Below are 22380 nucleotides of genomic sequence, written 5' to 3'. Positions count from 1 at the left end.
AAAATTAGACCACAAGGAAGTTTTTCGTGTATTTTTGTAGCGTGATCAAATTGGTAGGAGTTAAAACATTGTGGGCCCAGATAGGATCGCTTCGCCACAACAGTCCAGGAACCGCCATAGCGAGTCTGCCATAGCGGACAAGCAGACCGTTGCAGCGGTCCGAGCGGACCAAACCCAGTTAAAAACCTTATTAAAGGATTAAATCCCACTTTTCCACCAAACCTTCTCTAAGCCGTAACTTGGGAGAAATTCTGGACAGAAAACATAGAGACCTGAGCAAGGCTACCCTGTCGTGGTCTCTGGATTTGGAAGCAAGGTATGAAGACTTCATGGATGTTCGTGACAGCTGCTCTGCATCGAAGTAGGTTATGGTTTAATTTAGTCATACTTTGATTAGTGAGTCGTATATATGTATAGAATTGATGGAGAAAGCATGATTAGGTCTTCAGACACGGTGTTCGGTTGAATACTAGTTAGGTTGGAATTAAGGGTAGAATTATGTAGGTTTGCTGCCATTAAAAGAAGTAGTCAAACCAAGTGTGTAGTTGTTATATTTGAAGGAAGGTGGTAGAGTGCGTATATCCTCTTGGGGTTGATTTAATTGAAGAATGGGAGTTGTGTTACTAATGAGTGGGCTAATATAAAGTCTTGCTACATCATATGTTAGAGTGACTTGTACTATGAATGAAATTGACTTCGTTGTATATTCTTGCTATTGTTGAGTTGGATTATCTGAGTCTTGTTATGACTCGTGGCATGGTGCTTTGTATTTCATGACATTGACATTTGTGACTATTGTTGTTCCATATTGGCTGTTAAACTGGAAATACGTTTAGATTCATATTGTAACCATATATATATATATATATATATATATATATATATATATATATATATATACACACACACACACACACACACACACACATACACACACAAAAGCACATTACCATTGGGAGTGGTACATGGACACCATGGGTCCCCTGTAGGCCATGGCTAATTGGGAAAATATTACCATTTAGCATGTGTGTACACGCGTGTGATACTATTTTATTTCATTGCATTGCATTGGACTCATATTATTCCTGCGTTTGGTTGACTATTTGTGTTACACCTCGCAGTTGTTGTACGTTGAGATTCGTTCGGTGTTAGCTATTCAATTGCAGACATCGGAGTTATTATCGAGAAGATACAAGATCATAGGTGCTCCTTTTACAATTATACGAGTCCGAGTTCGCGTAACAGGTTATAGAAGGATTGGGAAATAAGTGAACTAAGGAGATTAAGCTTCCGAGGCCTTGAAGGAAGGTTGGGCAAGGTTTGGTATGGAAATCTTGGTCTAAATGGGACAAAGATTACCCTTTAGTATATTAAGAGTTTTGAAGTGGAACAAAAGTCTAAAGTGAAGTTTGGGAAGTCTAGTTTCCAACGCAACAAGCCGCTCCTCAATAGGACATCGGGGTAAGGAGATATGGATGTTACAAGTCAGGCTAACAGACCAGAAAAATGGTCTGCGCGAACGCGCAGAAGGCCAAGGGACAACACAGCGCGAACGCGCTGAACAATTTTGAAGCCCAGATTCGGGATGAAGGTCATATTATAAGAGGTGTAATAATAATATACATATGACATTTGGAGACCATATGGTGTAAATCAGGTAGTATGTTGCTTGAGGAAAGCCCTTGTGACTGTAAGCTAAGTGGCGTCCACATACCGGAGTTTTATAAAGGACACATGAAGAGATATATGAGTAGTACATGGAAAGTTGAGCAAGTCCTAAGAAGGACCCTTAAGCCAAATATGGGCATAGGCCCTCCAAAAGGACGAATTAAGGAAACAGTTTCGCATGATCTGACTTGGAGGGGCGAAAACGACATTATAGGTTTGGAATTTGGAAACACACAAGAATGAAAGTTGTAGATAATGGAATTATATTTCCAACCATAGGTCGTGGGTCCTCACACGACAGCTGGATCAAGAGTTATGATATTTTTACTGAACGAAGGTGCAGTCAGAAAAAATAAGCCAGCGCGAACGCGCTGAAGGAAAAATAAGTCGGTCCAGGCAGAACCTGGACCGTTCTATAAAAGGGGGAGGCCCCCTATTTTCAACAAAACACACCCAAAAACATTCCAAATTCTCTAGAAAATTCCCCAACCTTCCCACACCCACTTTTTAGCCCAAACCAGGTATAATTTCCAAATTCCGATCCGGATAGCGTATAGTTATTGTTGCAGAATCATATAGCGGCGTGTTATGGCCTAAACCTAGCATGGAAAATTGAAGATACAGTAATATTAAAGGGAGAAAGGTATGAATCTCTTCATATTTATGTTAACACTAGCTTACTCACGAAAATAGAGCAGTAAAATGATTGTATAGTGAGTTGAGTAGCTATGGAAGTTGGAAAACAGTGTGTGGGCTGTTTTATATAATACTTTGGTATGGGAAATGATGTTATGGATGTTGGTACTGTTATTGTTTTTGTTGGTTGTTGGATTAAGAATTTGGGCTAGGCATATAAGCAGGGGAGATGCTGCCCGATTTTTGGCAGAATATAAACTAGTTTAGTTTGAACACTAGGACAAGTGCATGATAATGAGTCTAACGTTAGTGCGAATCCTCTCGAAATGTAGATTTTCGAGCTCGGACGAATAAGCGTAACTAATAGGAGGTTGAACAGGTATGTTAAGGCTCGTCCCTTTCTTTCAAAGGCATGATTCCTATGTTATGACTTCATAAATGTTTCCATATCTTCCTTGTTATCAAAAGTTAAAAGTCTATGATTCCCTTCCTGATAACCCATAAATGTTTTCCAAAATGTCTATATTTTTTCAAAACAAAGGTCTATGATTTTGTAAGCTTTTATGACAGCAACGACGGACATGTTTTTGTAATGACAACGATGATGTTAAAGATGAGAATATGTCTATGATGATTATGATGAGGATGGTTTCATGTTTGAAAGTCTCAAGTCGTGGATTCAATATGAATATGAGAATGTTGAGCTATTATGAGAATATTGAGCTATTTCTTGACCCTCGATTTTATTCATTGAATGACTCAATTTTCTAAGGACCCAAAGTATATGAATTGACGCCTTATGAGATTTGTGACCTTATTATATGTTTTCACTTGATGTTATTTTTCATTGATAGTCTCACCTCATAATGCTAATTCCTTCAAGGTGAGACATGAAGATCATGATTATTCCATAATGTAATCGGAGGTTACCGACCTTACGTCACTCCGATAAAGATATAGTTTTCCTTGGGCTCTCCTGCATGCTGCTTATATGATATATGTATATGATACATGAACATGATAGATGTACATGATACATGAACATGATGCATGTATATGTATATGGGGAACATGGGAAAAAGGGCCAGAGCGCTATAGACGCGTATCCACCTGATCAGTTGGTATTATATAACATGATCTCATCCCGGACGCGGGACATATGTGGCTAAATGGATCGGAGCCGACACCTCGGCAACATGATATGTTCTATTTTCTGTATATAAGAATAAGAAATGTTTTTCAAAGAAATCTAAGCACGCATGGCATCCTCCCTAAGAGGCACTCATATATACAAGTTACTTTTTTATCTTACGATATGCTCTATATTTCCATTTTGTTATTATCCATACTTGTATCCCTTATTATATTATCGTTCATGCCATACATACTCGGTACATTACTCGTACTGACGTCCCTTTTTGCAGACGCTGTGTTCATGCCCACAGGTAGACGGGGAGACGGTACAGATCCCTAGGATCCTTGTTAGCAGTTTTGCAGAAGCACTCCACTACTCCGGAGTTGCCGCACATTGGTACATTCTTTTGTGTACATATTTTAGGGCACGGCGGGGTCCTGTCCCGTCCTAATGTTCAGTATTCCAGATAGAGGCTCGTAGATACATATGTGTGGGTAATAGATGTCTCATGATCACCTTAGTGTATATTTTTGTATATCACTTTTGACACCTCGAGAGCTTATGCACGTATGCATGTTTTGTGAAGATATTTAGCGACCATTTCACCACAAGTATGCTGGGAATTAAAATTGCACAGGTTGAGCGATGGATAGTATGATAAGGGGTGCTCGGTAGCTAATACTGGGTACCTGTCATGGCCCTCTTGTTGGGTCGTGACAATTTGACTTATTGTCTCGACCCGAACGGAGAGCCGTGACGGGCACCTGGTACTAACCCACCCGGGCACCTCATATCATACTTTCACATTTACATCTAGGTGAGCCAAATCATACTTTTATTCCTCATTCATACTATTTCCATTGGGCAACAATACATTTATATCATCATCACAACAATGTACATAAGCCGACGAGGCTAACAAAATGATATCCAAAATATAGGCCGACAAGGCCAAACACATCTACCCATATACACATGTCTACGAGCCTCTAAGGAGAGTATGTCATATCATATAGACGGGACAGGACCCCACCATGCCCATAAATATGTACACAAAAGAATAAATACCAAAAGCTGTAACTCCGAATGAAATGGAGCTCCGCTATGTAGTCCCTGAGTAATAAGGCTATGGATCAAGCCTGTCTCCCTGGCCACCTGCGGGCATGACGCAGTGTCCACAAACAAAAGGACGTCAGTACGAAGAATGTACTGAGTATGTAAAGCACGATCAACATCATTACGAAAGCATAATAAACAGCATAAGAATTAGCATAGGATGGGAGATAGTAGTATCATCATCATAAACACTCACTTGCTTTTCATAGGGACTTCCCATTTCTAATGCGTGATTGTGTACATACATCCATATCTGTATCCGTACTCGTTTACATTTCATATCCATTTTCGTATTCATAGCATATTCGTATTTATATTCATATTCATATACATATACATATCATTTACATAGCATACCCGACCATGAAGGTTCGGTGTTTCACCTACATGGCCCTACTAAGGCTCAGGGTAGTCCGTACCCAACTGCAGTGGTGCGCGCGCAATATATATATATTCTACCCGGCCATATAAGCTTGGGGCTTCGTAATAGACATACATAGGCACATATACATAAAAGCTCATAAGCATCTTTAGCATCATTACTATCGTCGTTCATTACATCTATCCCTAGAGGATTACTCATCATAGGAGGAATTTAGTACAATCGTAACATATCGAGAATCATGAGCTTAGTTGCTCTTAAAGATAGAATCATTTGGAGGACATCATAGGCTTATAGAAGATTAGATATTTGGCCAAGGAACCATGCCTTATGAAAGAAGGGTTAGCCTTACATACCTTTCCGTTCAACTACTCTATCACTTGCATGTTCTCCTTCAATGCTCACGTTTCTACCTTCATTAGAGTTATACTATCATTAGAAAATCGATAGCTTAGCATACATGACTAAAGCTAGAGAAAATTGGACAACATCTCCTTTATTTATACGACTTCCTCCATATCATATATCAGCTCCCAAACATCAATAATAACATTCACAATATCATAACAATACTCTTTATTCAGATACATTATCCTTACTTCTCAATTCACTTCCAATCATCCATATCCATGGTCATAGCACATGATTACATTCATTCATATAAAATTTCTATCCCGTGTTCTTAACATCATTTATAACATAACTATAATCACAACACATCAAGAATCATGACTCAATCCAAGCTATTACTAAAAAATGACACTATTCCCACATTCATGACCCATTTTTTCTATATCCTTCCACAAACCAAGTGTTTCAACTTCTCAATTCCTTAAACAACATGGAAATACCATAAAACGTACCTTAGATGGTGTAGGAATGAACCTTGGGTGGAAACACTTCACTTGAGCAAAACCCTAGTTTCACCTTCACTTGGATTCCTTGTCTTGGATGAACTTTCATAGGTTTTTTACACTTCATTCTCTTTGTTTGATGAATTTATTCACTAATATCCCTTGAATTCTTGTGGGAGAAGTGTAGAGAAATGTTCCAGAGAGATGGGGAGTGAAGGGGAAATGAAATGAAATAACTTGGACCCCTTATTAATAATACTCAAATATGTCCCACTCCAAATCTACGGACCAACATACGGTCCGTATAAATTTCACTGACCGTATGTCTGGCCGTAGATTTGGTCCAGTGAGGCTGGTAATCTGGGCTGATTATACGGCCAAACATACGGCCAGTATAATTTATACGGCCAGTATGTTGGGCCGTATAATGCCCAGTTCTTCCGAACTCATTCTCGTCGACTCGTTTGATCTCCAATCCTTATGGAACTTTCTTGACACTTATTTATCACCTCATTAACAATCTAAGGGACGTTATAACTCTTTTTCAAAGCATCATTAAATCATCATTAACTTGTTACTCGTAAATCCTTTCTGATACATATCGTATGCCTTGCCTTTTCATAGCAAACTTTCTGCTCTTACCTGAAATGTCTTTGAAATCTTAATTAGGGTCATCAAATGTCATTCCATACTTATTGAAATACCATATACTTCGTTCTCTTCGTTAGTCTATTCACTGTGCATCAACGAAAATTTTTTTGAGGTGTAACATTCTTCCCCCCTTAAGAACATTCGTCCCCGAATGTTAAGTCCTCGGGGATTCTATAAAAATTTTGCCAGAGTTTCCCCTGTAATATGGCACTACCATCCTGTCACAATAGCCCATAATAACAATGCCTCAAAGGGCCACAACATAATAGCAATAGAGTTTGGCCACACACGACCCAAATGCATAAAAAGAAAAAAAAACATACATACCTCATGATCTTGATGTCTCATCTTGGATCTCTTCCTGGGGCTAAAATAAGTGCGGGTACTTGGATTTCATAATTTCTTCCGCTTCCCATGTCATCTCTTCTCGGTTATTGTTTTTCCATAAAACCTTAACTGAGGTCACTTCTCTGTTTCTAAGCCTCCGTACTTGCCTATTTAATATGGCAATGGGTACCTCTTCATAAGTCAACTCTTCTGTCACTTGAACATCATTTACTGGCACGATCCTAGTAGGATCTCCAACACATTTACGAAGCATCGAGACATGAAAAACTGGGTGAACTGAATCCAGATCAGGAGGTAGATCTAATTTGTAAGCCACTTTGCCTACCTTGCGCACAATCTCATAAGGCCCCATGTATCGGGGACTTAACTTCCCCTTTTTGCCAAATCTCATAACGCCCTTCATCGGCGACACCTTTAAGAATACCCAATCTTTAACTTGGAACTCTAAGTCCCTTCGACGATTATCCGCATAGGACTTTTGACGACTTTGGGCTGCTAATAGTCGACCTTGTATGAGCTTAACTTTTTCTATGGCTTGCTGGACCAAGTCTGGCCCTATCAATTTAGTCTCTCCTGCTTCATACCACCCAATTGGGGATCTACACTTTCGCCCATATAAATCCTCATATGGTGCCATTTGGATGCTAGAATGATAACTATTGTTATAAGAAAACTCAATAAGAGGTAAGTGATCATCCTAATTTCCCCCGAAATCCAACATACATGCCCGTAACATATCCTCAAGAGTCTGAATGGTACGTTCAGCATGTCCGTCAGTCTGCGGATGAAATGTTGTGCTAAGGGTCACATGAGTCCCCAAACCCCTTGGAAGGACTTCCAAAAATTAGCTGTAAACTGAGTCCCTCTATCAGAGATAATCGATACTGGAACACCATGGAGTCACACTATCTCTTTAACATAAAGCTTTGCATAATCTTCTGCCACATATGTAGTTCTGACTGGTAAGAAATGAGTTGATTTCGTTAGCCAATCCACAATCACCCATATAGAGTCATACTTACGTCGAGAACGGGGTAAGCCTATAATGAAGTCCATGTTAATTACTGTCACACCCTAATCTTGAGAGGGCATGATGGGCAGCCGACCCTTATTTAGGGCCGAGCGAACCCGCTGACTCTTATTACACACATAATCTCTTTGGACTCTTAAATCAAATAAAAATGAAATACATAGTAAAGGCTTTCAGAAACATTCTTTTCGTCGTTTGGGTCGTCAGTCTTGTAAGCGGCTCTGCAAGCCGATGTACCACTTTGCGTTATGTTACAAATTCAATATGATTACAGATTTTACTTGACTTGAGAACGACGAAAAGAATGTTTCTGAAAGCCTTTACTATGTATTTCATTTTTATTTGATTTAAGAGTCCAAAGAGATTATGTGTGTAATAAGATTCAGCATGTTCACTCGACCCTAAATAAGGGTCGGGTGCCGATCATGCCCTATCAAGATTAGGGTGTGACAAAGTGGTATCAGAGCAGTTCGTCCTTAAAACGTCCGTATCTCCTTATTCCAACGTCACCTATGGACCCACGACCTATGGTTGGAAAGCTAATTCAATTCTCTACAACTTTCATTCTGGGAGTTTTCCCAAATTCCCAAACACTGATGGGGTTATGGCCTCCCGAAGTCCGATTACCCAAAAACATAACTTAAAAATATTTGTTTGGAGGGCTCCCACTTTGATTTGGCTCAAGGGTCCTTCTTGAGTTGTGTTTAACTTCACATATGTGATTCATATAACTTGTCACGTGTTCCAAAAAAATCTCTATGTGTGGGCCCCACCTCCACTTACGAATAACCGACGTGCAAGAATACAAAATATAATACTATCAACGTGATTGTCAATGTTTGAGGGAGCACGTGTCACGCTCAGGCTCTGAAAATGCGGGGTATAACAATTACTTCCCATTTCCAAGTTGAAATTTCTATAGCTTGCAACAATTTGCCTGGCTTTTGGTGTTCGATTTTCACTTGTTGACAGTTGGGACATTGAGCTACGAATTCCGCTATATCTTTCTTCATCCCATTCCACCAATAGATAGATTTTAGATCATGGTACATTTTAGTTGCTCCGGGGTGGACAGAATAACGGGAGCAATGGGCTTCTCTCAATATCTGGTGGCGTAATCCTGCCACATCAGGAACACATCATCTGCCTCGGCATCGGAGAACTCCGTCTCATGCAATCTCAAATGATGACTTCTCCTTCTGAGGGAGTGTATCTCTATAATGCATTAGCATGGGATCTTCGTATTGTCGCTCTTTCACTTCCACTACTAGCGACAAGACTGCTGAATTCTGAATGGTAGTTCCCCTGCTACCTGAGTCCACTACTCGAACTCCTAGGCTAGCTAACTGCTGGAGCTCAGGAGCCATTTTTCTTTTCTCTGGTCATACATCACACAAACTTTCCATGGATCTATAGCTAAGAGCATCAACCATAACATTTGCCTTTTCGGGATGATACAAAATATTGACATTATAATCTTTTAGCAATTCCAACCATCGTTGTTGCCGCAAATTCAACTCTTTCTGCTTGAAGACATACTGAAGGCTCTTATGATCTGTGTAAATATCCACATGAACACCATACAAGTAATGTCTCCACATCTTTAATGCATGAATCACTGCAACCAATTCAAGGTCATGGGTTGGATAATTTTTCTCATGTTTTGTAATTGCCTTCAAGCATACGCAATCACCTTACCATGTTGCATCAACACATAGCCTAGCCTAATGCCTGAAGTATCGCAATAAACAACATAACCTTCCAATCCCTCTGGAAGTGTCAGGACTAGGGCAGAAGTCAATCTATCTTTTAGCTCTTGGAAACTATGTTCACAAGCATCTGTCCATTGAAACTTTGCTGATTTCTGGGTCAGCTTTGTGAGTGGTGCAGAAATAGAAGAAAAGCCCGCTACAAATCTCCTGTAATAACCTGCTAAGCCCAGAAAGCTACGAACCTCTGTAGGAGTTGTGGGCCTTGTCCAAGTCTACACGGCCTCAATCTTTTTGCTATCTACCCGAATACAATCGGCTGAAACAATGTGCCCCAAAAATGTCACTGAGTTCAACCAAAACTCACAATTAGAAAATTTTGCAAACAACTCTCGAGTTTGAAGAACTCTAAGGACAGTACGCAAATGATCCGTATGTTCTGCCTCGAATCTAGAATACACCAAGATATCATCGATGAATATAATCACAAATAAATCTAGGAAGGGCCTGAACACATCGTTCATCAAATCCATAAATACTGCTGGTGCATTAGTTAGTCCAAATGACATCACGCGGAACTCAAAATGGCCATATCTTGTTCTGAAGGCTGTCGTAGGGATATCTTTCTCCCTAACTCTCACTTGATGATACCCGGATCTCAAATCTATCTTCGAAAACCATTTGGCGCCTTATAATTGGTAAAATAAGTCACGAATCCTCGGAAGAGGATATTTATTCTTAATCGTCACCTTATTCAGTTGCCGATAGTCAATGCACATTCGCAAGGAGCCATCTTTCTTTCGGACAAACAATACGGGTGATCCCCACGGGGATGAACTAGGCCTAATAAAGCCTTTCTCAAGCAAGTCTTTCAATTGCTCCTTTAACTCTTTCAACTCTACGGGAGCCATTCTATAGGGTGGAATAGATATAAGTTTGGTGTCTGGCAACACATCAATAGCAAAATCAATCTCCCGCTCGGGAGGGAGGCTTGGTAGCTCTTCCGGAAACACATCCGAAAATTCATTCACCACGGGGACTGACTGAAGAGTTGGCGGTTCAGCTTCTACATCTTGAACCCGCACTAGATGATAAATGCAACCTTTTGTGATCATTTTCCGTGCTTTAAGATAGGAAATAAACCTACCTTTTTGTGATGCAGTATTCCCTTTCCATTCTAAAACTGGTTCTCCCGAAAATTGGAAACGAACTATTTTCATTCTACAATCAACATTGGCATAGCAAGAAGCCAACCAATCCATGTCCATAATAACATGAAAATCCACCATTTTTAACTCATACAAGTCAATCGTAGAACGACGATCACAAATCACAACTATGCAGTTTCTATATACTCGGCTAGCTATTACCGATTCACCAACGAGTGTAGACACCTCCAAAGGTTTGATCGACTCCGGTTTGGCTCTAAACCGACCCGCAATATACGCTGTAACATATGACAATGTGGAGCCCGTATCTATCAAAGCATATACATCATGAGAAAATACAATAATATGCTTGTGACCACATCAGGAGAAGACTCAAGATCTTGGCGTCCAGCTAAAGCATAAATAGGGTGCTGAGGACCGCTAGAACTGGGAACTCTCCCTCTGCCTCTACCATGGCCGATCAGCGCATGTGAACCTAGCCCCATAGGTCGTATAGATGACGAAGATCGGGCTACCGACCCTGAAGGCTGGGTCCTACCTCTACCACCAACTGAGAGGCAATCACGCATAATATGCCCTGGTCGACCACATGAATAGCAAACCTCTGAACCCAATCGGCACTGACCCAATGTAATTTCTACACTGGGAACATCGTGGCACGGGTGGCCTTGCCTGACCTGAATTATCCCTGAACTGAGATCCCGAAAAGCTCTGACTCAGGCCGGAATAAGTAGACCTATCAAATCTCTGGCCTGAAAACTATGGAGGCGCACTAGTCATAGAATGGCCTGAATGCCTCGAAAACTACTGTCTGTGCCCGCCTCTATACTCACTCATCGAACCCGAAGATCTAGCCCTTTTGTTATACCCTCTATCATGCTCATGCTCACTTCTTTGTTATTGTAGGCTTTCTTCTAAATTTTGAGCATGGGCTTGAATGCGTGAAATATCCATATTGTCCTGAAGGGACGCAGTCAAGCACCTATCCATAAAATGTGGCCCTAGGCCTTTCACAAATCGGTGCACTCAGTCACCCATATCCACTACCATGGCCAAAGCATACTTAGCCAAGGAATTGAAATGGAGACTATACTCTAAATCACTCATGCTTCCTTGCCTCAAATTCAAGAATTTATCGGCTCTAGCTCGCCGAACTTCTAGAGGCAGTTAATGTCAGAGGAAAGCATCTACAAATTCTTGTCATACCGGGGGAGGCACATTGGCTCCCCGTGAAGCCATCCAAACTGTGTACCAATGAACCGCAACATCCCTCAATCTATAGGATGCTAACTCCATCGATTCGGTGTCCAAAGCATGTATCAACTGAAGTGGCCTCAACCCGAAGCATGTATCAACCGAAGTGTCCTCAACATTCCATCAATAAAATTCTGAAGGTCCTCATCCGGCTATGATCCAAAGAATTTCGGAGGGTTCAAGCTAATAAAATCACCAGCCCTTGCACTAACCGCCTTATCACGTTGCCCTGTACTTTATCGCTGAGTCTGGGCAGCAACCAATTGAGTAAGAAAATGAATGGCCTCTTTCACATCTTGGCCTGAAACATCTGGGGGAGGAGCCGGAGGTGCTTGAGCTGGGGCTGAGGCTCCCTCACGCTCCTCAGAAATAGGCACTGAATGGGAGGACTGAGATTGAGCCGCATTCTGGGACTCACTTTCCTCTACAACCGTTGGCGATGCTCTTTCAGCCCGCTTTTCTGCCACTGTCTTGCCCTTTTGGGACGCTGTAGCCTTTCTCTTTACAGGAATTTCTGAAATACATAACACACGGTTAAGGAGAAGGAAGTTCTTATATCATAGCTCTATCGCACGATCTTATGAAGAAAGAAGGCCATTCATTCCTAAAATGCCCGCAACCTCTTGTTTATAAGTGTGGCGCACAACACACCCATAACCAAGACTCTACTGAACACGTCTCGTAGACACACCCTAGGACAGAAGTGCTCTGATAGCACTTTTGTCACGACCCGACCAGAGGGCCGCGATGGGCACCCGGTACTAACCCACCCGGGCACCTCTTATCATACTTTCACATTTACATCTGGGTGATCCACATAGCTAAATCATACTTTTATTCTTCATTCATACTATTTCAATTAGGCAACAATACATTTATATCATCATCACAACTATGCCCACAATAATGTACATAAGTCGACGAGGATAACAAAATGATATCCAAAATATAGGCCGACAAGGCCAAACACATCTACCCATATACACATGTCTACGAGCCTCTAAGGAGAGTATATCATATCATATAGGCGGGACTGGACCCCGCCATGCCCATAAATATGTACAGAAAAGAATAAATACCAAAAGCTATAACTCCAAATGAAATGGAGCTCCGCTATGTAGTCCCTGAGTAACAAGGCTATGGATCAAGCCTGTCTCCCTGGCCACCTGCGGGCATGACGCAGCGACCGTAAACAAAAGGACGTCAGTACGAAGAACATACTGAGTATGTAAAGCATGATCAACATCATTACGAAAGCATAACAGACAACACAAGAATTAGCATACGATGGGAGATAGTAGTATCATCGTCATAAACTCTCACTTGCTTTTCATAGGTACTTCCCATTTCAAATGCGTGATTATGTACATACATCCATATCCGTATCCGTACTCTTTTCCGTACTCGTTTACATTTCGTATCCATTTTCTTATTCATAGCATATTCGTATTTATATTCATATTCATATACATATCATTTACATATATATATATCATTTACATAGCATACCCGACCATGAAAGTTCGGTGTTTTACCTACATGGCCCTACCAAGGCTCAGGGTCATACATACCTGGCCCTACCAAGGCTCAGGGTTATACATACCTAGCCCTACTAAGGCTCAGGGTTGTCCGTACCCAACTGTAGTGGTGCGCGCGCAATATATATATATTCTACCCGGCCATATAAGTTCGGGGTTTCATAATAGCCATACATAGGCACATATACATAAAAGTCCATAAGCATCTTTAGCATCATTACTATCGTCGTTCATTACATCTATCCCTAGAGGATTACTCATCATAGGAGGAATTTAGTACAATCGTAACATATCGAGAATAATGAGCTTAGTAGCTCTTAAAGATAGAATCATTTGGAGGACGTCATAGGCTTATAGAAGATTAGATATTTGGCCAAGGAATCATGCCTTATGAAAGAAGGTTTAGCCTTACATACCTTTCCTTTCAACTATTCTATCACTTGCACGTTCTCCTTCAATGCTCACTTTTCTACCTTCATTGGAGTTATACTACCATTAGAAAATCGATAGCTTAGCATACATGACTAAAGCTAGAGAAAATTGGACAACATCTCCTTTATTTATACGACTTCCTCTATATCATATATCAACTACCAAACATCAATAATAACATTCACAATATCATAACAATACTCTTTATTCAGATACATTATCCTTACTTCTCAATTCACTTCCAATCATCCATATCCATGGCCATAGCACACGATTAGATTCATTCATATACAATGTATATCCCATGTTCTAAACATCATTTATAACATAACCATAATCACAACACATCAAGAATCATGACTCAATCCAAGCTATTACTCAAAAATGACATTATTCCCACATTCATGACCCATTTTGTATATCCTTCTACAAACCAAATGTTTCAACTTCTCAATACCTTAAACAACATGTAAATACCATAAACCTTACCTTAGATGGTGTAGGAATGAACCTTGGGTGGAAACACTTCACTTGAGCAAAACCCTAGTTTCACCTTCACTTGGATTCCTTGTCTTGGATGAACTTTCATAGGTTTCTTACACTTGATTCTCTTTGTTTGATGAAGTTATTCACTAATATCCCTTGAATTCTTGTGGGAGAAGTGTAGAGAAATGTTCCAGAGAGATGGGGAGTGAAGGGGAAATGAAATGAAATAACTTGGACCCATTATTAATAATACTCAAATCTGTCCCGCTCCAAAACTACGGACCAACATACGGTCCGTATAAATTTCACTGACCGTATGTCTGGCCGTAGATCTGGTCCAGTGAGGCTGGCCATCTGGGCTGATTATACGGCCAAACATACGGCCAGTATAATTTGTACGGCTAGTATGATGGGCCTTATAATGCCCAGTTCTTCCGAACTCATTCTCGTCGACTCATTTGATCTCCAATCCTTATGGAGCCTTCTTGACACTTGTTTATCACCTCATTAACAATATAAGGGACGTTATAACTCTTCTTCAAAGCATCATTAAATCATCATTAACTTGTTACTCGTAAATCATTTCCGATACATATCATATGCCTTGCTTTCTCTTGGCAAACTTTCTCCCCTTACCTCGAATGTCTTTTAAATCTTAATTAGGGTCATCAAATGTCATTCCTTACTTACTGTAATACCATATACTTCGTGCTCTTCGTTAGTCTATTCACTGTGCATCAACAAAAAAATTTACGAGGAGTAACACTTATCATATCCCTGGTTGGTGGCTGATCCTATTGATGATATTATTTTAGTTATAGGCGATGGTGCTTATAGGTAACTCCAGGGATCCATTGACTAATGAGAAAGGTGATGTTGGAGTGATTTCATTTAGCATGGTCCAGTTTTAAAAGTACGGTTGAGATACGAGTGTGGGTTGTATTGCTTTTACTTAGTGTTACTTGTAATTGATAAGTGATTATTGAATAATGCTGATGTGGGTTTTTATGCTGTGTGTCTATTTTTCAACTTATGAGTTTTCCAGCTTATGGAGGAAAAAGGTAAGGATTGGTGGTTTCATTTAGTATTGGTTGTATGGAGGTTGGATGTCTGGTCTTTATTAATTGTTGTGGGTTAGCTGGTCTAGGAGTATGTCGTGAATGTAATTGTTTGTTATCTGTTAGTCCTTACTTCCTGTGATTTCATTGACGGGGTAATGGTAAAGGGATGTGAGTATGTTTATGTCGGAACTGGTTGAATATGGTTAGGAGTTGAAAAGCTGTTACGACTGTACTTATCTGTTTATTCTGATTTATTATATATCGTATTGCGTGAACTAATCTTAGTCAGCCTATGATGCTTTCCAGTACATGTGGTGTACTGATACTACTCTTGCTACATCCCTTTCAGGGTGTAGATGTGTTTCAAGTTATTGCTTGAAGGTTTCACTTAGTTGCAGTGGCGGAGATCTTCCTACAGCTTCTGTGCATCTCGTTCCAAGGCAAAAGTTGTGTCATTTTATTTAAGTTTAGTCCTCTTTATTGTAGAAGCTTTTGTACACGTCTAGACTAGGTCCCAGGAAATTGTAAGCTCTAACTTTGTAAAGAGTGTCAGTTATATTTTCTCACTTAATGTTTATGGTAATCAACTATTAACTGGAAAAATGAGTTTTTTTAATGGGTTGGTTGGTGAGAGTTCGCCTACTAGGAGGTAATCAGGTAGGTGCTCGCACGATCCGTAATTTGGGTCGTGACAATGGTATCATAACCCTAAGTTACCAGTCTCACGAGTGCAAGAACAATGTCTAGTAGAGTCTCGTGGAATGGTATGATGACGTCCGTACCCATACATGAGATGATATGGGGCATCTAGGATACATCTTTTTCTTTCTATCCTATCGTGCTATCTTAATCAGTTTCATCTTTAAGTTGAATCCAATTGGTATCTGGATGATCCCAATTGGTATCTCAATGAGTCTAATTGATATCTGGTCAATTCCAATTGGTTTCTAGCGGTGCCATCCTATTGATGATCTGTGCACTATGTTTGTATGTTACGTGTGTATACGATGAGTTCCCTGTGTTGTAGAATCTTGTTGGGCAGTAGAAAAACGCCCACTGACTTAGACCCTTCATCGCAGCGGCGTACACACCACTATAGCGGGTTCGCCGTAGCAGAACTTAGCCCGCTACAACGGACCTTCACATTTCCAAATCCTCGCCGTTGCGAATCCTACTTCGCCACATCGAGTTCGCTATAGCGGAAACCCACCGCTGCAACAATTAACATTTTTAAGTGACCAGATCCTTCGTTTCAGAATTTCTCAACCTGTGCACTTCATGCAAAACTCAATGAAAACCAAAAATTCAAAAGTCGCAACTTCCTAAAAATCACCTAGCCCAACGAGGGAAAAAGTCATTCAGTGCCAAATCACAAATATCCATAAAAAAAAAATATGAAAAAACAAGGGAAATTGTTCAAAACATTCAACCAAAACAACCCAAAACATAGTAAACCATTATCTGAAATAAAGGCCCTACACGGGAAATGAAAACAATGCTTAAGGGGAGGAGGAGGGGGGGGGGGGGGGGGAGGGGGGACGGGGGTGGAAGAGACACCTAGGCCACTGCCTTGCCCCGACTCTTCACCTCCTGACTGCCATTTTCGGAGCTGCTGGAAGAGTTACTGTCGAGCCCGAACCAGCTCAAAAAGGAGAATTGCTGGGTGTCATCCTTGGTCGCCTTGGGGAGCTTCGCCTTGGGGTACAAGGCCTTTAAAAGTCTTTTGATGTCCTTCCACATTTGGAAAAACAGGTTGTCCCTAGACCGCCTATTCTGTTTCTTCTTATCGAGGTTCGCCCAGAGGCTTCCTTGGGCCTCAGCCATAGAAAGATAGACGTCCTGCAAAGTGTCCACTGATTCCTGCATTTTCGTCTGAATGTCAAGATAATTTTTCATCTCGTCCGAAATGAAGCCACTCCACCCAGCAGCAGCACTAGATGAACCAGCCCCCATGGAAGGCCGGGCTAAATGCAACATCACACTCTTCACAGCCGCCATCTCGGCCTCAATTCGCTCGAAGGGTCCCTAAGCCTGAGGCTTTGAAGGGCCAGACCCATCTCCACCCTCCTCCTGATCATCATCGCTATCATCATAGGAGTCAAGTTTTCTCTTCTTGTTTTGTCATTTCGACCCCTTCACCCTTAGTGGATCAAAGTCAACATCTATGTCTACCTCATCCATAACAAAGCCCTACTCAGCCAACATCACTTTGCTCTGCTGCTCCATGTAGCACCTTTTGCTTTGGGGAGTGAGAAATTTTTAATAGGTGAGAGCTTCTTCATGTTGGGCCATTTGTCCGGAGGAAAGTAAGTACCTATGTAATGAAACCATTTTAGTTAGTATTATATCACAATCGATATGCAATTAGATATAGGACAGACTAAAGAAAACCAACAAAAGAAAAAGGAAATCAACCCAGGTGTGAAGTGAGTAGTATTTTAATCCTGTCTCGGCTGCAGCGATAGCTTTATTGCGGTAGCGAGCCCACTACGACGAGATCGAGTACCGCACATCCCCATTTCCCTTAGTCTACGCCAGCGCTCCAGTGAACGCTATGGCGGGTTCGCGCGAGTGAGAGATTTCTCGCTTCAGCGAACTCGTCTTCCCCAGTGAGAAAACCCTGGTCCCCCAAAAATGGCTTCTCAAACTTTAGACCAAATTTCTACAAATTTTGACATAGATCGGGTAATATGTTAACATACATGTCGTTTACACCGCATGAAACACCTTTTTAACAACAAATAGACCAGGAAATTCAAGCATTATAAAAAAAACTCTCCTACAAGTACCCACCACCCCAACAAGGTTTCACCCCCAAAAAATCTAGTAAAGCTTAAGTGATGATCAATTTTGAGACTTTGTGAATGTCAATAACATGCTGCAGTTCGAGGTATCCCCTCGCCAAGTAGTTAAAACCCTTGTTCCCCAAAAAATTCCAAGTTATTACTATACCCAACTATTTAAGCATGGAAAATTTGAAAATAAAGACTCTAATCACTTTCTAGAGTGGTAGAGAGGGGTACATACCTTCAGATAGCTAGGGAATTGAGAAGATCTTCAAAACTCTGACCCTTATTTCTTTCCACAAAATGTCTTTCTCCTTTTATGGTATTTGTGAAGTGTAGAAGATGAATAGGGGTGTGGAGGGGTTTAAATGGGTGTAATGGGGGGAAGATTAGGGAACTAGAGAGTAAATAAAGAGAGAAAATCGTGGGGAGTGGGTAAGGGACATAGTTGAGGAAGAGATTTTAGTGGGGAGGTGAAGCGAAATGACCTTCCCTGTTTTAATATTCTGCCCAGACAGTTCCACTGCAACGTTCCTCGAACCCCCGCTGCGAGACCGCTATAGCGGGTTAACCAACCTCTACAGCGGCCCGAGATTTTCCATGGTCCTCGCGGTGCAATCTTGGGTCACGGCAACAGCTCGTCGTCCCGCCTTTTCGCCCGTATGGTTTTGTTTGCATTATGTGTTCCAAGTCCGCATCTTGAATTGTGTGTGCAGTCTTGAAAGGCCTAACGATATCATGAAAGTGTAGTACTTCGTCCCTTCCTTAGCTCACTGGTCTAGTATATATGGTTCTCAAGGAAGTGCGAGATATTTATGGGCGATAGCGGGTGATTTCCAAATACGAACCCGGAATAACTTCCGGCTAATGTACGGAGATCCAGGCCAAGGATTTTGGATGTTGCAATTTTAGTATGAGGTCCATTAATTTTTAGCACCCGGGATGATAAGACCTTTTAATCTGATGCCACCCTAGGCCGTTCGGGGATGAACGGTTATTTAATTGGTATCTGATGTAACGACCCGCCTGGTCGTTATTGGACATTCCACAGCCCGTGTATGAAAACCAAGTTTCTTGTAATAAAATTAGTCCACAGGGAAGTTTTTCATGATAAAATTAGTAGGAGTTAAAATGTTGTAGGCCTGGATAGGACCGCTTCTGTGACACCTCGGAAAATATTCTGTGAGCATACAATGAATAGACCAACGAAGAGTATGAGTATACGATGTTTTACTAAGAAGGGAATGACTACCAATAAATTTTGAAAACGCGAAGGTTGCAGATTTGCATTGCGACCCAGTGGTCGTAAAACACAATACTGTCCGTAAAGTGATTTACGGACCGTAAAGTGCCATCGACCTCTAACTATCAAAACTTCAACTTTCTGCCAGATGTTGAAATGGTTAAATACGACTCAGAATACGGACCGTAAATTGAAATACGGCCCGTAAACTGCGACCGTAAACCACCATGGCCTACAGCAAACCTTTCTGTTTCTGATATGATTAAATACGGTCGTGGATGATGGACCGTAAACCAGAATACGACCCGTAAACTGGGTTTACGGCCACTGTGCATCCCGACTACTGTTTACAAAAATCAGATTTTTAAGTTAAGTATAAGGGACCCCAAGCTCATTTCATTTCATTTCTCATCTTCACAATTCAAGAATGCTCTAGAATACTCCAAAACACTTCATCCACAAGAATTCAAGAGAATCAAGGGAAAATCAAGATCAACAATGCCAAATTCATGAAAACAAGAGTGTGATACCTAGCTCAAGTTCATCTTCCTCAAAGAAAACCAAAAGAGGTGAAGTAGGGTTTTGGTGATAGAGTAGAGACTCCACTCAAGGATTGTTCCACCATCATCCAAGGTACGTTGCATGACCATTTCATGTTGTTTAAGGCATTGGAAGGTTAAGATACCCGAATTGTAGAAAAGCATAGCAATTGGGTCATAAATGAGTGAATAGTGACATGAGTGAATGGTAGTTGAATTGAATCATGAATGTTAGTGTGTTGTGAGTATGAATGCGTTATAAATGACATGTAAACCATGAGATAAGTGTGATACATGAGAAAATACGATAGCGAACCCAAAACCATAAAGGTGGTAAAAATAAAGAGAAATGGTGGATCATGGTCATTGTATATGAATGATGATTGTTGATTGCTATATTGTAGTTGTTGTTGTAGGTGTTGGGAGTTGATATGGAATATGGGAAAAGTAGTATAAACAAAGGAAGTGCTGCCCAATTGTCTCTAGAAATAGTAGTGCATTCTTATAGTTGATTAACTAACGTTAGTACGAATCCTCTTTTGAAGGTAGAGACGTGACATTTAAGGAGAATAAGCGAACGCTAGATTGCTTAAACGAGAAAGGTATGTGAGGCTTAAATCTTCTTTCAAAAGGCATGAATCCTTCAAGTTTTCCATAATCCTTCTATAAGATGAAGCTTATGAGTGCTTCTATATATCGAATCACCTATAAGCATGATAATAATGACAATGAGCTAGAGTATAGAGATTCAAGAAATTGTGGCACGATGTTCCTACAATGCTAATGATTTTATTATTGTTACCACTCGCCTTATGCCCTATTTCCTTCAAGGCGGGGCATGATACCCATGAAATGTCTATAACACAATCGGGGGTTCACGACCTTACGTCACCCCGACATAGTGTGGTTGCCTTAAAGCCTAATGTATGCTCCTAACTCTAATGTATGCTATGACAATAAGATGATAAATAATGCTAACTTGTAATACGACTATGGGATGCATGGAATACCAAGAAATGATAACATGATGCTATATTATGAGATGTGTAAGAGTGATGTGTTATGATTGATTTTGTGATGATATAATTCCACCGCGCCACGATGGCCGGGCATGTCACTGCTAAGGCGGGCTGCATATGATTCCACCGTGCCTAGATGGCCAGGCATGTCACCGCTAAGGCGGGCTGCGATGTTACACCGAGCCTAGAGGGCCGGGCATGATCACTACTAGTGGGCGGCATATGATGGTTACCCGGACGCGGGTTAACGACGAGGACTATGATGAGATGATTTATATGATGTGATGACATGTATACCATGATTATATAAAATGTGATATATGTAAGTAATGTGATTGCCTATGACACTTGTGCAGGTTATACCTTTGCCTCTCGACTCATGATCTTCCTATTATGTTTGTTTATTTCATTCCTGCCTTACATACTCAGTATAATATTCGTACTGACACCTGTTTTCTTTGGACGATGTGTTCATGCCCACAGGTAGACAGGGAAGAGATCTTACTTCAGATTCTTAGAGGCTGTTATCTGACTGAAAGCACCCCATTGTCCTGGAGGTGCCTATGATGATTATTTTATGTACAATTGTAAATGTCATCTCATAGAGGCTCGTAGATACTCAATGTGGGTCATGTGGTCTCATGGCGTGGTCATTGTGTAAATATATACATATATATTATTTTGCTAGCCTAAGGGCTCATGTGTATAAAAACATTATGTTCCTAAAGAAAAACGGGTTTTCTTATAAATCGAGCATGAATCCGATAAATGATTGTTAAATAAGCCTAATGAGTACTAGTACGAGCGGTGCTCGGCGGTTAGCCCCGGGTGCCCGTCGCGGCCCCTATCCGGGTCGTGACAAAAGTGGTATCAGGGCAGTTCGGTCCTAGGAAGAGTCTACGAGCCGTGTCTAGTAGAGTCTTGTTTATGGTGTGTAGCGCGCCACATCAATAAACAAGAAGCTACAGGGCATTTAGGAAAAATGACCATCTTTCTTCTATGAGATCGTGCGATAAAGCCGTGTATAAAATTTTATCCTCCCTAATAGTGTGTTATGATTTCAGAATGCCGCCAAAGGGAAAAGCTACAGCCGCCCAGAAGGGAAAGACTACGATAAAGAGGTGGGTAGAAAGAGATCCCCCAATGAATATTGAAGAGGGTGAATAACACAACGAGGCCCTGTCTAATTCTTCTTCTACCCCGCCTAATGTGGAAGAGCAAGGAGGAGCCCTAGCTCCAATTCCTCCGCCGGCTGCATCGGGTCAACAAATGACCGAGGCTGTCCAGTTGTTGACACAATTGGTTTCCGCACAGGCACAACGAC

Source organism: Lycium barbarum, chromosome 9 (assembly GCF_019175385.1).
Source record: "Lycium barbarum isolate Lr01 chromosome 9, ASM1917538v2, whole genome shotgun sequence".
In the NCBI taxonomy this organism is placed as follows: Eukaryota; Viridiplantae; Streptophyta; class Magnoliopsida; order Solanales; family Solanaceae; genus Lycium; species Lycium barbarum.
The sequence above is the reverse complement of the archived record's forward strand: the minus strand, read 5'-3'. Positions refer to the sequence as shown.